Raw genomic sequence first — 13,572 nt, forward strand, 5'->3', positions numbered from 1 at the left:
TACTTTACAGGAACACTTTAGACACCTGGAATTGAAAAAAAATAACATATTTTCAAAGGAACACTATGGGCAGCTGGAATGTTCATTGAAAGTAATAGGGCTTCACAGGAACACTACAGGCAGCTGGAACTTTAATTAAAAATAACAGGTTTTCAAAGGAACACTATGGGCAGCTAGAGTATTAATTAAAAGTAATGGGGCTTCACAGGAACTATAGGCAGCTGAAATTTTAATTACAAGTAATGGGGTTTCACAGGAACACTATATGCAGCTGGAATTTTAATTACAAGTAATGGGGCTTCACAGGAACACTATATGCAGCTGGAATTTTAATTACAAGTAATGGGACTTCACAGGAACACTATAGGCAGCTGGAATTTCAATTAAAAGTAACAGGGCTTCACAGGAACATTAGAGGCAGCTGGAATTTTAATTAAAAGTAAAAGGGCTTCATAGGAACACTATAGGCAGCTGCAATTTCAATTAAAAGTAACGGGGCTTCACAGGAACACTAGAGGCAGCTGGAATTTCAATTAAAAGCAACAGGGCTTCACAGGAACACTAGAGGCATCTGGAATTTTAATTAAAAGTAAAAGGGCTTCATAGGAACACTATAGGCAGCTGGAATTTTAATTAAAAGTAAGAGGTGTTCTGGAACACTATTGGCTTCTGGAATTTCCATTTTAAAATGTGTATCTAATGCCTATCCACTTCACTTGCGTGATTCGAATAGATGGCAGGACTGTGACCCATTTTAAAGTTGCACACCACTTCGGCGGGCCACGTTATGCATGTTAGGAAATGGTTGAGGATGATGATGGTGATGAAGGGAGAAGGGGAAGCCCCGTGCCGGCACGTAGCGTACTCCTATCGAATAGCACCAAGGGGGCCACCAAGCTAAACGTCCACATCCGACGGACGAATCACTATCAACAGTTACATAGGATATCTTAATACGGGCAGTACAGTTTAGCCAATAGGATTTTTAACTTAAAATTATACAATATACAATGTAGAAGGCTTGAATTATAGTTTAAATTAACAGGCCTTAATTGAACATCATAAGCAGCTGGAGTTCTAATTTTAAAATAACAGGAATCGTTGGTAACTTGTCGCTTTCCATATTTAAATTAGCAAAAGTGGCAAACCAAGCTGCACTTCGTGAAAACTATTGTTACAATAGTAATTACGCGAAACTTCTCAATTCTGCGGTATGAAGTAATAGGCCTACTGTCGAGACGGCACTGACAGCAGTGAATCAAGTTCAGTTTCAGGACTCGTCTTACGTAAGCGTGTGGAGATTGTCGTATGGAAAGAAAGCATTATAACGGCAGCGCTGGCGAGATTTGTCGCCGTGTAGTTGAAACTTGACAAGGCATTACATCTCCTGTACGCTCTGGGATTCAGAGCGTGCCCAGTGGATCAGCGTGCTGGACTCCCAAGGGCACATTGACCCCAATCTAGCACAGACACTGGCTGGGTGTAACCCCTCATTGTAACTGTAAGGTCAGGGTGAACAATAGACGGTGATCCGAGGGCGGGCACGGGAGTCTGTAACTGTGAACGTCCGAGCTTATCAGACGTCGATCAACCAACAGTCCACATATCAAATCCTGGGCCAGTTTCCAGACTTGGATGAATAGGGATATCTTGAACTAGCACCAACAGATAGCGCACGTGTACTTTGAGGGATGCGCTTTGCGTGTGCATTTGTTTTTCGGTATATAAACATTGAGGATTTACGTTGTGTATTAATATATTAAATACTCTTTAAAACAACTAAAAATGGCAAATTTTTGTTATGTCCCTATAAGTAAAAACCAGGGAAAGCTTTTTGTCTTCAATCAGGTCCCGAAATATTCTGAATATATGCTTTAAACCTTAAAAAATATAAGTAATTAAATTGCGCCTCGAAAGTATTAAATAAAAGTAACTACCGGTACTTCAAGTAAGGAATTGTTGACTAAAGTTTCATTTTGGAAGAGGAAAAAGAAAAATTAATAAAAACATATGCAACCTCGACAGCGAGCTATGGTAGCTTAGATTATATGCAGTAATTGTAGGAGTCTCCGAAGTTTACGCCTGCAGTAAACTCTCGATAAACTGGGATGTTTATTATCCAGGACGATCCGTAGTGAAATCCATTTCGTGAATAATGTTTTTAATGTACTGTACCCTAATTATTAAAACCACGTTTTAACTTCAAATTTTCAAAATCATCCTACACAGTATTCAAAACTGCATGTCCTTAACCTACAAAACGCACGACTAACCGTGATACTACTGCGATCATATTATATCATCCTATTAAAAATTGCATTTGATCTTTCTGCAACTACAGAAAAAATACAAGAAATTCAATCTGGATAGTCCCTTCCCCATAAAAAGAAAACCACATTGGTGGCTGCATATCCTGTTTTTAGCGTATGGTTCTTAAATATTAATGATTAAAGAGGGCAATATTCACCTTCGACATAGTTCCTATTTTTTTATTCGTGCACCTCGTTCTCAAAGTTCTCGTTTAGGTTCTTGAACATTCAATTTATTCGTATCTATATTCTGCATACTGCAGATTTCCCCACCCATCTCGGGGAATCGCTCAATATTATACAGGTTTACGTTATTATTTATTGTAAATTAAATTAAATTATGAGGTAAGAAAATATTGAATTATATTAAATTATACTAGGTTATACAAAATAATTGTAAATATAATTTTGATACGCACAGAAAACCAATAAGCGGGAAAACGTAATCAACTGTAGCATATACAACGTGTTGCGCCGCGTGGAACGCTCCTGCCATCTAGCGGTAAAACTTCACATAAGATATCCCTATTGGGACGATAGAGAACATGCGTTGGTTTTACTTTTAAAGGGAGACGATGCTTAAATTTGAAATTTTTTCCTAATTGATAAACAACTTAAATTTTTTGTATATATAAATATCATTGCTGCGACAACTTAAATTCGAGATTAGTTTTTGAAAAAGGAAATTGGGCGAAATTAAAAAAAAAAAACAGAAGGATATAGTAATTCACTGAAAATAATATATCGGCCATTTTAAAAGCAAAATTAACAATTTCTACGACATTTTATTCCCAAAACACGTTCTTTAAAATGTCTGCAGCACAATTTTGATATTGAATTTAAAAATTGTAAGATAAAAAATAAAATGTAGACCTTCCCGGAATAGGATTTAAAAAACAAAACCATAATTCATGTTTCAGAAAGAAAGAAAAACAATTTCTTGGGCATATTTCATTAGCCCTATATTTACAAACACAACTATTTGACTAATCAGGGATACAAGTTTATTCAGCTATTGAATGCAATAATTCATTGTTGCAAATAAATGCTTTAAAATTACTTTTTTCCACCTAAATCACATGTTTCTGTAATTTGGTGTTACATCCTTTTTCAGGGGGAGGTCTTCAATATGTATCAAAATTGTGCTCCAGACGTTTTAAGGGAGAAGGTACCCTTTTCGCCAGCATCATTTTACTATATTTCAACTTTTTAAAATCAGAACCTATAGATCATTTGGAAACAAAAATTGACGTGCTTAATATACACTATCTGCACATCAATGACTAATTTTAATGTTTTTGAAAACCCAATAGTTATTATTATTTTTTATGAAACATTTTTAGATTTTTTTTCAACCGGGCAGCGTTTCAATAAGTCACTCAGATATTTGAATGTTGATGTAATTTTTCCTTTGAGCTATTTTTAATAAACTTGTCTGCAAAATACTGTATACTAAAATCTCTTAACATTTTAGCTTTAAAAATATTTTTATTCTTTAAATTCATTTTATACTAATTTATTTTCAAAATATTTTTACAAATGTTATTTTAAAAAAATAAGCTGTTCATTATGTCTTAAATATTTTAGTGTATGTTGTTCATATGAGAGAACTTGACAAGCATAAAAAGTTTCATTAAGATTTCTTAAGTACGTTTTGAGTTATCATTTGAAAGCTGCTCGGATGAAAAATAAATTCTCAAAATTGTTCATAATTTAAAAAATAACTATTGGGTTTTCAAAAACATTAAAATTATTTACTGATGTGCAGATGGTGTATATTAAGCATGCCAAATTTTGTTTCCAGAGGATCTATAGATTCAGAGTAAAAAAAAAAATGTTGAAATGTAGTTAGAATTATGCTAGCGAAAGGTGTACCTCCACCCTTAAGAACAGTGCTTTTAGGAGATAAATGTCATAGAAGTTTTGAATTCATTTTAGAAATGGTTGAGATATTATCAGTTTAGTTAATTGATGTATCCTGAAATTTTAGGGCCCAAATTTTTGGTCAGAAAGTAATCTCGAATTTAAGTTGTTGCAGCTGTGTTATTTCTGCATACAACAAACAAAAATTGTGCGTCAATTACGAAAAAAAAAAAAATGTCGAATTTCACTAACTCCTCCCGTTGAGGGGACTAAATGAATGAACGAATGAATGAATGAATGAATGAATGAATGAATGAATGAATGAATGAATGCAGTGAACGTTATGAACTTGTCGATTTTTGGATACAAGAAGAGTAAAGAATCGATTCCAATATTGCCATGGCATTCGCAGTATGTGGTTACCATCGTGATGCATGATTAGTCCCGAGCGATAAATAATACAGTGGGCGCTGCCGAATGGACACGTTCCCTAAATCAGCAACCTGACAGAAGGTCAAACGTCAATCTTCTCTGATCACGTCGTGAGCGCACTCTATGTTAATGGCTATTGTGGTTGGCGATCTGTCATTGCGCTCACCGACAATGAAATTCATCCTATTACAAATTTAAGGCATTCGACAAGCTAAGAACGCTCGAAACATCCGAATAGGGAAATCATATGCGAAGTTTAATCGTTAGATGGCAGGAGCGTTCCAGGCGGCATAACATGTTGTAGGGCTACATGCTGCATTGCTTACGTTTTCTGGCTTGTTGGTTTTCTGTGCATGTCGAAATTATGTTTATAATTATTTTTGTATAACAAGTATAATTTAATATAATTATTTTCTTACCTCCTACCTTAATTTAAATTAGAATAAATAATAGGGTACACTTGTATAATGGCGGCCGGGTAGCTCAGTTGGTAGAGCAGCTGGCTACGGACTGGAAGGCCCGGGGTTCGATCCCAGGTGGTCACAGGATTTTTTTTTCTTGTCTAACTTTCAGAACGGCCCCGAGGTTCACTCAGCCTCCTATAAAATTGAGTACCGGGTCTTTCCCGGGGGTAAAAGACGGTCAGAGCGTGGTGCCGACCACACCGCCTCATTCCAGTGCCGAGGTCATGGAATGCATGGGACTCTACCTCCATCCCCCCTAAGTGCCTTCATGGCATGTTACGTGGATACATTTTTTTTTTTTTACACTTGTATAATACTGAGCTATTCTCTTTTAAGAGATGGTTGGGAAAATCTGCAGTATGCAGAATATAGATATGAGTAAATTGAATGTTCATGAACCTAAATGAAAACTTTTGAGAACGAGGTGCACGAATAAATAAGAAAATAGGAACTTTGTCAAAGATGAATATTGTCTTTTCCGTTCATTCCTACTGTATGTACCGTGCGCGAAAACAGCCACCAATGGTGTTTCTTTATAGGGTTGAGTTCCTCGTATTTCTCTAGATGCAGAAAGATTATACTGTATTCTTAATAGGACGAAATAATATGATCCCAATAGTCTTACGATTATTCATGGCTTTTGTAGGTTAAGGACATTCAGTTTTGAATGTGTAGAATGATTTTGAAAATTTGAAGTTAAAACATGGTTTTAATATTAGTCCACATTAAAGGCATTTTCCACGAAATGGATTTTGACGTCAACGTTCCCCAACTTTCTTATTATACATATAGATGATATTATTTATAGGCATATATATAATAGATATATATATATATAATCAACATCCCAGTCAATGGAGAGTTTACTGTAGGTCTAGTATCATCCTATTGTAAAACGAACTCATAAACGTACCGGTACTGAATATAACCTAACCTAACATAGCTTCCTTAGAGGTTGCATATGTTTTCGTTACAATTTTTCTTTGCTTTCTCCCAAAATGAAACTATAGTCAGCAATTCCTTACTTGAAGTAGGTAGTTATTTTTATTTAATAGCTAGCACTTTTAAGCCGGTATTTAATTAGTTATACATTTTTAAGGTTGAAAGCATCTATTGATATGAAAATAAAGGTGAATCACGCAATATCGGAGGAACCAGAAGAGTCCAAGTCATTTCCTAGTAAAGATGGATGTTTCAAAGATCTCCCTGCTTGTGAAACTATCGCATATAAACCTCATGGACAATTTTGTGTTCAGGAAGAGTGAAATTGATGGAGTTGAAGTGAAAATGTAAAAATCATTATGCAATGGAGGCTTCAAATTACTTGAAAAATGGTTTTCTTTATATATGTAAAATGTGTTGTTCGGACGGCTGATGTATCTGTGCTGTCTGCTGTGAATCAGAACACTCTAAGAACAAGCAGTATCTTGTCAAACTGACACTGAGTGACAACGGCATTCATACAGCAGCACGTGAATGTGTGGCGGAAGCAGGTCTGAGCTTGATGTAAGAATCTTTCGGAAACTGATTGAAGATAAAAACCTTTCCCTGGTTTATAAATAGAGGAACAGAACAAAAATGTGGCATCTAAAGTATTTAAGAGCATTTAATATACCAACAAATTACGTAAATTCTCAATGATTATTATATACTGGAAAACAAATGCACACGCAAAGCGAATCTGTCAAAGTACACGCGCGCTATCTGTTGGTGCTAGTTCAGAAAATTCCTTTTATTCGTTCCTACATAATGTGTCTCAAAGTGTCAGGAAACCTACTAAGTGTAAGGTTATCGACGCTCACATAAAATCACACCAAGCAAGATTAGAACCCATGCCCTAGCGCAGCGTCCAATCATGTCTTGTTACCCCTGGCGATATTACAAAACTGTCAGAATTCTTTTCTTATAACGATATCGGAATCTATACACTTTTACCCACTTAGTCTTCATCAGGAATTCTTCCGTCTCCATGGTAACGCTTCGTAGCAACCACAGACAATCCATAATACTCGAATCATGAACATTAAAGCTTTTATAATGTTCCATGTGGCATGTTGGTAGAAGATAGGCAAGAAATTGTGGAACTTGTGAAGCATGATTCTGGTGATTATGGTGGCGACAAGGACTTTCCAGAATATTGCCTCAGTTCACAAAATGAGCTACTATCGTAACTTTTTGGAACACATTAATTAAATTCTTCGCCGTCTCGATTCCTGAGAAGGGCGAACAATGTTTATCTTGGCCTCAGCGTCTGCCTCTCGACCGTCACGGTGAAGTTGGCCTGTAAACTCGAATGTGTGTTACAGTCACTTTCTTCACACAGCGGAAATGTTACTGTTGTTCAAACGACAAGTAAACTAGGTGCACAACATGCTACGACGTGGGAGCACATTTGCAAGAACTGCAAGACGACCATAGTATCGCCCTCCGTGCGATAAGAGTCTCTTAACTTCTGGAATATGCCATTAGCATTAGAATCTTAGGTTTTGGAACAATTAGCATTATATTTTTAAGTTCTGGAACAATAAACATTAGAGTTTCAAGTTCTGGAACAATTAGCATTAGAGTCGTAAATTCCGTAACACGCTCTTGCCATAACAGTGTTAACTGGAATGTGCCGCTAACATTAGTCTTAATCCTGGAATGTGTCAATAGCATTAAAATCTTAGGTTATGAAATGTGTCATTAGAAATAGAATCTTAAGTTCTGCAATAATTTAGCATTAGAGTATTAAGTTCAGGAAAGTGCCCTTACCATAACAGTTTTAACTGGAATATGCCGCTAGCATTAGTCTTAATTCTGGAATGTGTCAATAGCGTTAGAGTCTTAATTCTAGAATGTGTCAATAGCGTTAGAGTCTTTATTCTAGAATGTGTCAATAGCATTAGTCTTAATTCTGGAACGTGTCAGTAGCATTATAGTCTTAATTCTGGAATGTGTCAATAGCATTAATCTTAATTCTGGAACGTGTCAGTAGCATTACAGTCTTAATTCTGGAATGTGTCAATAGCATTAGTCTTAATTCTGGAACGTGTCAGTAGCATTATAGTCGTAATTCTGGAATGTGTCAATAGCATTAGTCTTAATTCTGGAACGTGTCAGTAGCATTATAGTCTTAATTCTGGCAATGTGTCAATAGCATTAGTCTTAATTCTGACACGTGTCAGTAGCATTATAGTTTTAATTCTGGAATGTGTCAATAGCATTAGTCTTAATTCTGGAACGTGTCAGTAGCATTATAGTCTTAATTCTGGAATGTGTCAATAGCATTAGTTTTAACTCTGGAACGTGTCAGTAGCATTATAGTCTTAATTCTGGAATGTGTCAATAGCATTAGTCTTAATTCTGACACGTGTCAGTAGCATTATAGTCTTAATTCTGGAATGTGTCAATAGCATTAGTTTTAATTCTGGAACGTGTCAGTAGCATTATAGTCTTAATTCTGGAATGTGTCAATAGCATTAGTTTTAATTCTGGAACGTGTCAGTAGCATTATAGTCTTAATTCTGGAATGTGTCAATAGCATTAGTCTTAATTCTAGAAGGTGTCAGTAGCATTATAGTCTTAATTCTGGAATGTGTCAATAGCATTAGTCTTAATTCTGGAACGTGTCAGTAGCATTATAGTCTTAATTCTGGAATGTGTCAATAGCATTAGGGTCTTAGGTTATGGAATGTGTCAATAACGTTAGAGTCTTAATTCTGGAATGTGTCAATAGCATTAGAGTCTTAGGTTATGGGATGTGCCATTAACATTAGAGTCTTAAGTTCTGGAGCATCAGCAGTAGATTCGTAAGTTCTGGAACGTGCTCTTACCATAACAGTTTTAACTGAAATGTGCCGCTAGTATTAGTTTTAATTCTGGAATGTGTCAATAACATTAGAGTTTTAGGTTATGGAATGTGCTATTAACATGTGTTTAATTTTTTTTCCTTTCAAAAACACTTTCAAAATTTAAAAATTAATTTTTAATTTACAATGCAGTAGATAACAACCATTCTAGATTAATTCAACAGCCAAAAGTTTTCTTATTCAACACAAACAATTAAAAAGCTACAGTTATTAGGACCAAATCCAAGACAATCCGATTTAACAACTTATTGTGTTGCCTTAAGTGAGTATAGATATCGGCATCGGCTTTTGCATTTGATGAATGGCACTTGCGATTTCGAGCAGCCATATTTTCTAAAAGTAAGTTCTTCAGGTGTACAGCAGTCTATGTATTGGAGCGGGTTGTCTCCCACGCCATGGATGCTTCATTGCGCCGGGTGGCGTTCCAGATCACGGACTAGGACGCCGGCACGAACTCAAGGCCGCTTGGGTGTCACGTTGCAGGCAGCATGATGAAACAACATGGAATGATTTTAGTACAAAGAGCATTCATTGGCTATAGACGTTTTCACATAGCGATGCGGGAAGTTCGAGTTCAATGGATTAACGCCCCCAACATGCGTACAACTAGAAATTCAAAATTTTAAGTGAATGTATTTTTTGGGGGATGTTTATACTTTAAAAAGTTGTAAAATTGCGACAGTCTTAATGTGAAATGTTTATGAGTTGGAGAAATTTGGTCACACTCTCTGTACGTACAGTGCGTTTCAAAAGTCACGCATAGTTTATGCTACAGCTAAATGGAAATGTTTTTCGAAAAACGCTCGGATATGTCAAACGTACATATTAAAAGATACTTTTTCACAAAAACAAACCATTCTTGGTATCATTGTTGTGCGAGTTGTGTCGTCATCGGAAACATTTTTAATGACACCCTGTATTTTTCTGTATGCCAGCTGAAAGATTTTATTATTCTCCATGGTTATACAAGCTATCAATTATACAGAATTTAATCATATATTATCTAAAAAACATATCAAACTGTCTTATACATAATAAAATTTAATTCAATTTTGAAATTTAAATTAAACAATTGAGTAAGGGACAAACTAGAAATTAGCAACAAAACTAAAGGATGCGAGAAACTGTCTACAGCTCTACACGAAATAAAATATTTCTTCGAATGATTTAGATTCTGGAAAAGTCCCCATAATACTTATAGCGCTCCCTCGTTGAATGGCAATACCGGTACTAAGCCGTAGAGCTAGATTTTGAAAGACATGTTGGTTCAGAAAAGTGTGAGTACAATTAATAATTATATATAATAATAAATTTTCAGTCAAATACACTTTCCAATTTGTGAGGTCAGATAATCTGTTACATCACAATATTTAATACAAAGTAACTAATATTTTCGACTTTAAAAAGTCATCTTCAGGTGCATGAGATGCAAACAATAAAAAAAAAATAGGTGATAAGTGGATCTAACAATTAATAATATAATAAGTAATGCACATGCTGGCATTTACAATTATATAAGTTTCGTGCCTCTTGAGGTAAACTGTACATGGTAAAGCTGAACACTGATGCTAGATTCTCGTGTGTATATAAAACAAGGAAAGGCACTGCATGATATTAACCTTATACAATTAAAGGCTAATTATTCTCATTAGGTCATATCATTAAAATTAAATTTGTACAGTTTGATATTAACTATGTTAAAATGTTAAATATATATGTTTTATGGCGAAGTGCATCAACATCGGTTAAAAACGCAGTAATCATAGATTACGAAACGACGGTTAAACAGTAACCGTGGTTAAAATGTAATTTCTGTGCACCATTCATAATCACCGATTACTTAAACATAGTTAGCTGACACTTCATTTAACCAGAGCAAAGTCTATGATGGTACTCTGTTTCTACAAAATGACTAAAGGAAAGCATTCATACCACAGCAAAGATAATAGTCAACATCTAAAAACGACTGCGCTCACTCCGTTCTACATCGAAGTGAACATGTCCTACATTTTCGCGTTGCATTTCTTTGTTTTTCATTGCTGTTAGGTTAAAATCGTACAAAATAGAAAATTGAATGCAAAAATGATTACCGGTATATCCCAATGTGAGGTTAAGTATCGATAGACTTACTTAATAGATTTAAATATATTATATAATAAAGAAGGAATATTCATAAAGGAAAAGGATGCAGAAGATAGTAGAAATGTGTGTACGACTCAAGATCCCATTTACACCAGGTTACTGTTCATTATCCTAAGATCCATCCATAACCTCTCTTTGTTCAGCCAGTGACAGAGAAAGAGATATTCAAGTATTCCCTCTTAATACAGAAAATAACAGTTACATAGAATCTTAACATAAGGAGCTGATCAACAGAAGAAATATGACTGTTTTTGAGTTATTGCAAGTGAGCCATTTGTAGATTTTGATAAACAAAATCCCTCCTGAAATTTTCTGTCACCTAATTTCTCGTAAAGATTCTCTCTTTCCACTAAAGAAACTTCACGCCCACGCTCTATCCAAGTAATTCAAGTATTGTACAATAATAATCGTCTTCGAAGTAAACATCTGTGGCTCTGGCCGCCATTTTGCTTTACTTGCTCTACTAATCACTGGTTATCTCCTTTAACCGCTCGAAAATGGCCGGTTATAGATTACTGTGGTTAACCTCCTATTTAAGTCGTAACCGAGGTCGATCCACTGTAAAAATGCTTAACCAGAGGTTAGATGACAATTTTAACTGGTGGTTACACTAACCGACGTTGATGCACGTGGGCATTAGACTAAAACATGTAACGTCGGGTGAAACACGCCTCCTTGTCTGGACGCAAACAACTGAACAACTATACAAATATGGCATTCACCACGATGAATTAGACTGCGTACTCTCCTATCAACAGCATTTGCATCACAGCTTTTTCCACTTTTTAAATTTATACATTATATTTAACATTTTAACATAGTTAATATCAAACTGTACAAATTTAATTTTAATGACATGACCTAATGAGAATAATTAGCCTTTAATTGTATAAGGTTAATATCATGCAGTGCCTTCTCCTTGTCTTATATACACACGAGAATCTAGCATCAGTGTTCAGCTTTACCATGTACAGTTTACCTCAAGAGGCACGGAACTTATATAATTGTAAATGCCAGCATGTGCATTACTTACTGTATTATTAATTGTTAGATCCACTTATCACCTATTTTTAAAATTGTTTGCATCTCATGCACCCGAAGATGACTTTTTAAAGTCGAAATTATTAGTGACTTTGTATTAAATATTGTGATGTAACAGATTATCTGACCTCACAAATTGAAAAGTGTATTTGACTGAAAATTTATTATTATATATAACTAGTGGCTTGTGCAGCGAATACTGCTGCAAACTAAGTTCTTTAGACGTTTAAATAAAATTTTTTCAGATTTATTTTCAATGAAGAATACTTGTCTTTTTGATAGTTTTTGCTTCCATAATGATGAAACGTACTCCCTCTGAATGGAATTTTTTTAGGCCAAATACTTTTTCTTGAACCTATCCAACTTCAGTTTTTGAGTTTCAACGCGAAAACGCAAGTATCAATGTCAGGACGATAGCAGTAGCTATTTCAGGTCATTGTGGATTGCAGGCAGAAGTTAAAAAAATGTCAGGTTTGCTAAGCTTTCGAACAATAGCATTTTCGTATAGCTGCTACATGTAGAACTTGAAATGTAGAGCGTAAAATCATTTTATCCTACTAAGAGATCTTGCTGAAATGAACTGGAGACTACAAAATTTTCTAGGCCTCTTATTTTATCAGTACGTAATACCTTTTTATCTTTCCTTAGGAACTGTAATTTTTGCGCTCTCTCCAGCCAATACTGAAGAGAATGACGCATATAAATATCTACACTACACCGCCGTTAAGTATATGAAAAAGACCCAACCCCACTGCTTTAATAAGTATAAAAATATTTGATTTTTAATAACAATATTATTATCTTACTTAAGTTTTGTAGTTATATATAGCAGCCACTCAGTAAATTATAGAAATGAAGATCTAAATTAAGATATTCTCAACATTTACTTACATAACCTCAAAACGTTTCACTTTCATGTCATCAATATAGCATCAATATTATGTATAATTAATGAAGAATAGACGCATCATATTAACTATAAAAATATTTAATTTCTAATGGTAATAATGTCATCAAACCACCTCAAATTTCGTAGATTTGAATATCCAATACACAGCTGTATTCAGAAAATTATACACTGCAGAATCAGTTTTCAATAACAAATTGAATTGAGCTCTAAACATGTCGGCAATCCTGTAGGTCCTGGCCTTCGTGTAATAGCCTATTGTTTATTGTAGTGTGTGCTTTGTTCTGAAATTCAATCAAGTCGGCCGTGATTCAATAAAATTAGTTCTCAAAACTGACAACAGATGGATTTTGGAAAATAGGAACATTATGTAGGAAAATTGACATTTCACTGAAAACTACTATTTTTCCGAAAAACTTTGGATGCCAGGCATGAAAATGAGGGGTCACTCATTAAAATCCGTTCAGCCGTTTTCCCGTAATTTCCATTACTAGTTCAAATTATATATATAGATTATTAATCGTAGAGCGAGAGTCACCGTTAAGTGCTGATAAATACTTGCC

The 13,572-nt window shown here is 35.0% G+C and overlaps 1 protein-coding gene across 2 annotated transcripts in view; it reads right to left on the reverse strand.

The window, feature by feature from the left end:
- The window catches only part of smash (smallish), a 598,237-nt gene that overhangs the window by 432,471 nt on the left and 152,194 nt on the right, over positions 1–13,572 (reverse strand). The window contains exon 1 of one of the 2 annotated variants that reach the window (XM_069842564.1): positions 7,008–7,022. The exons of the other annotated variant lie outside the window; for it this stretch is intronic. The gene's annotated coding sequence lies outside the window, so the exon portion shown is untranslated. Of the gene's footprint in view, positions 1–7,007; positions 7,023–13,572 lie in introns of those variants that run through there. 2 annotated transcript variants of the gene reach the window in all.

This window comes from Periplaneta americana, chromosome 12 (assembly GCF_040183065.1).
Source record: "Periplaneta americana isolate PAMFEO1 chromosome 12, P.americana_PAMFEO1_priV1, whole genome shotgun sequence".
NCBI classification, from domain to species: Eukaryota; Metazoa; Arthropoda; class Insecta; order Blattodea; family Blattidae; genus Periplaneta; species Periplaneta americana.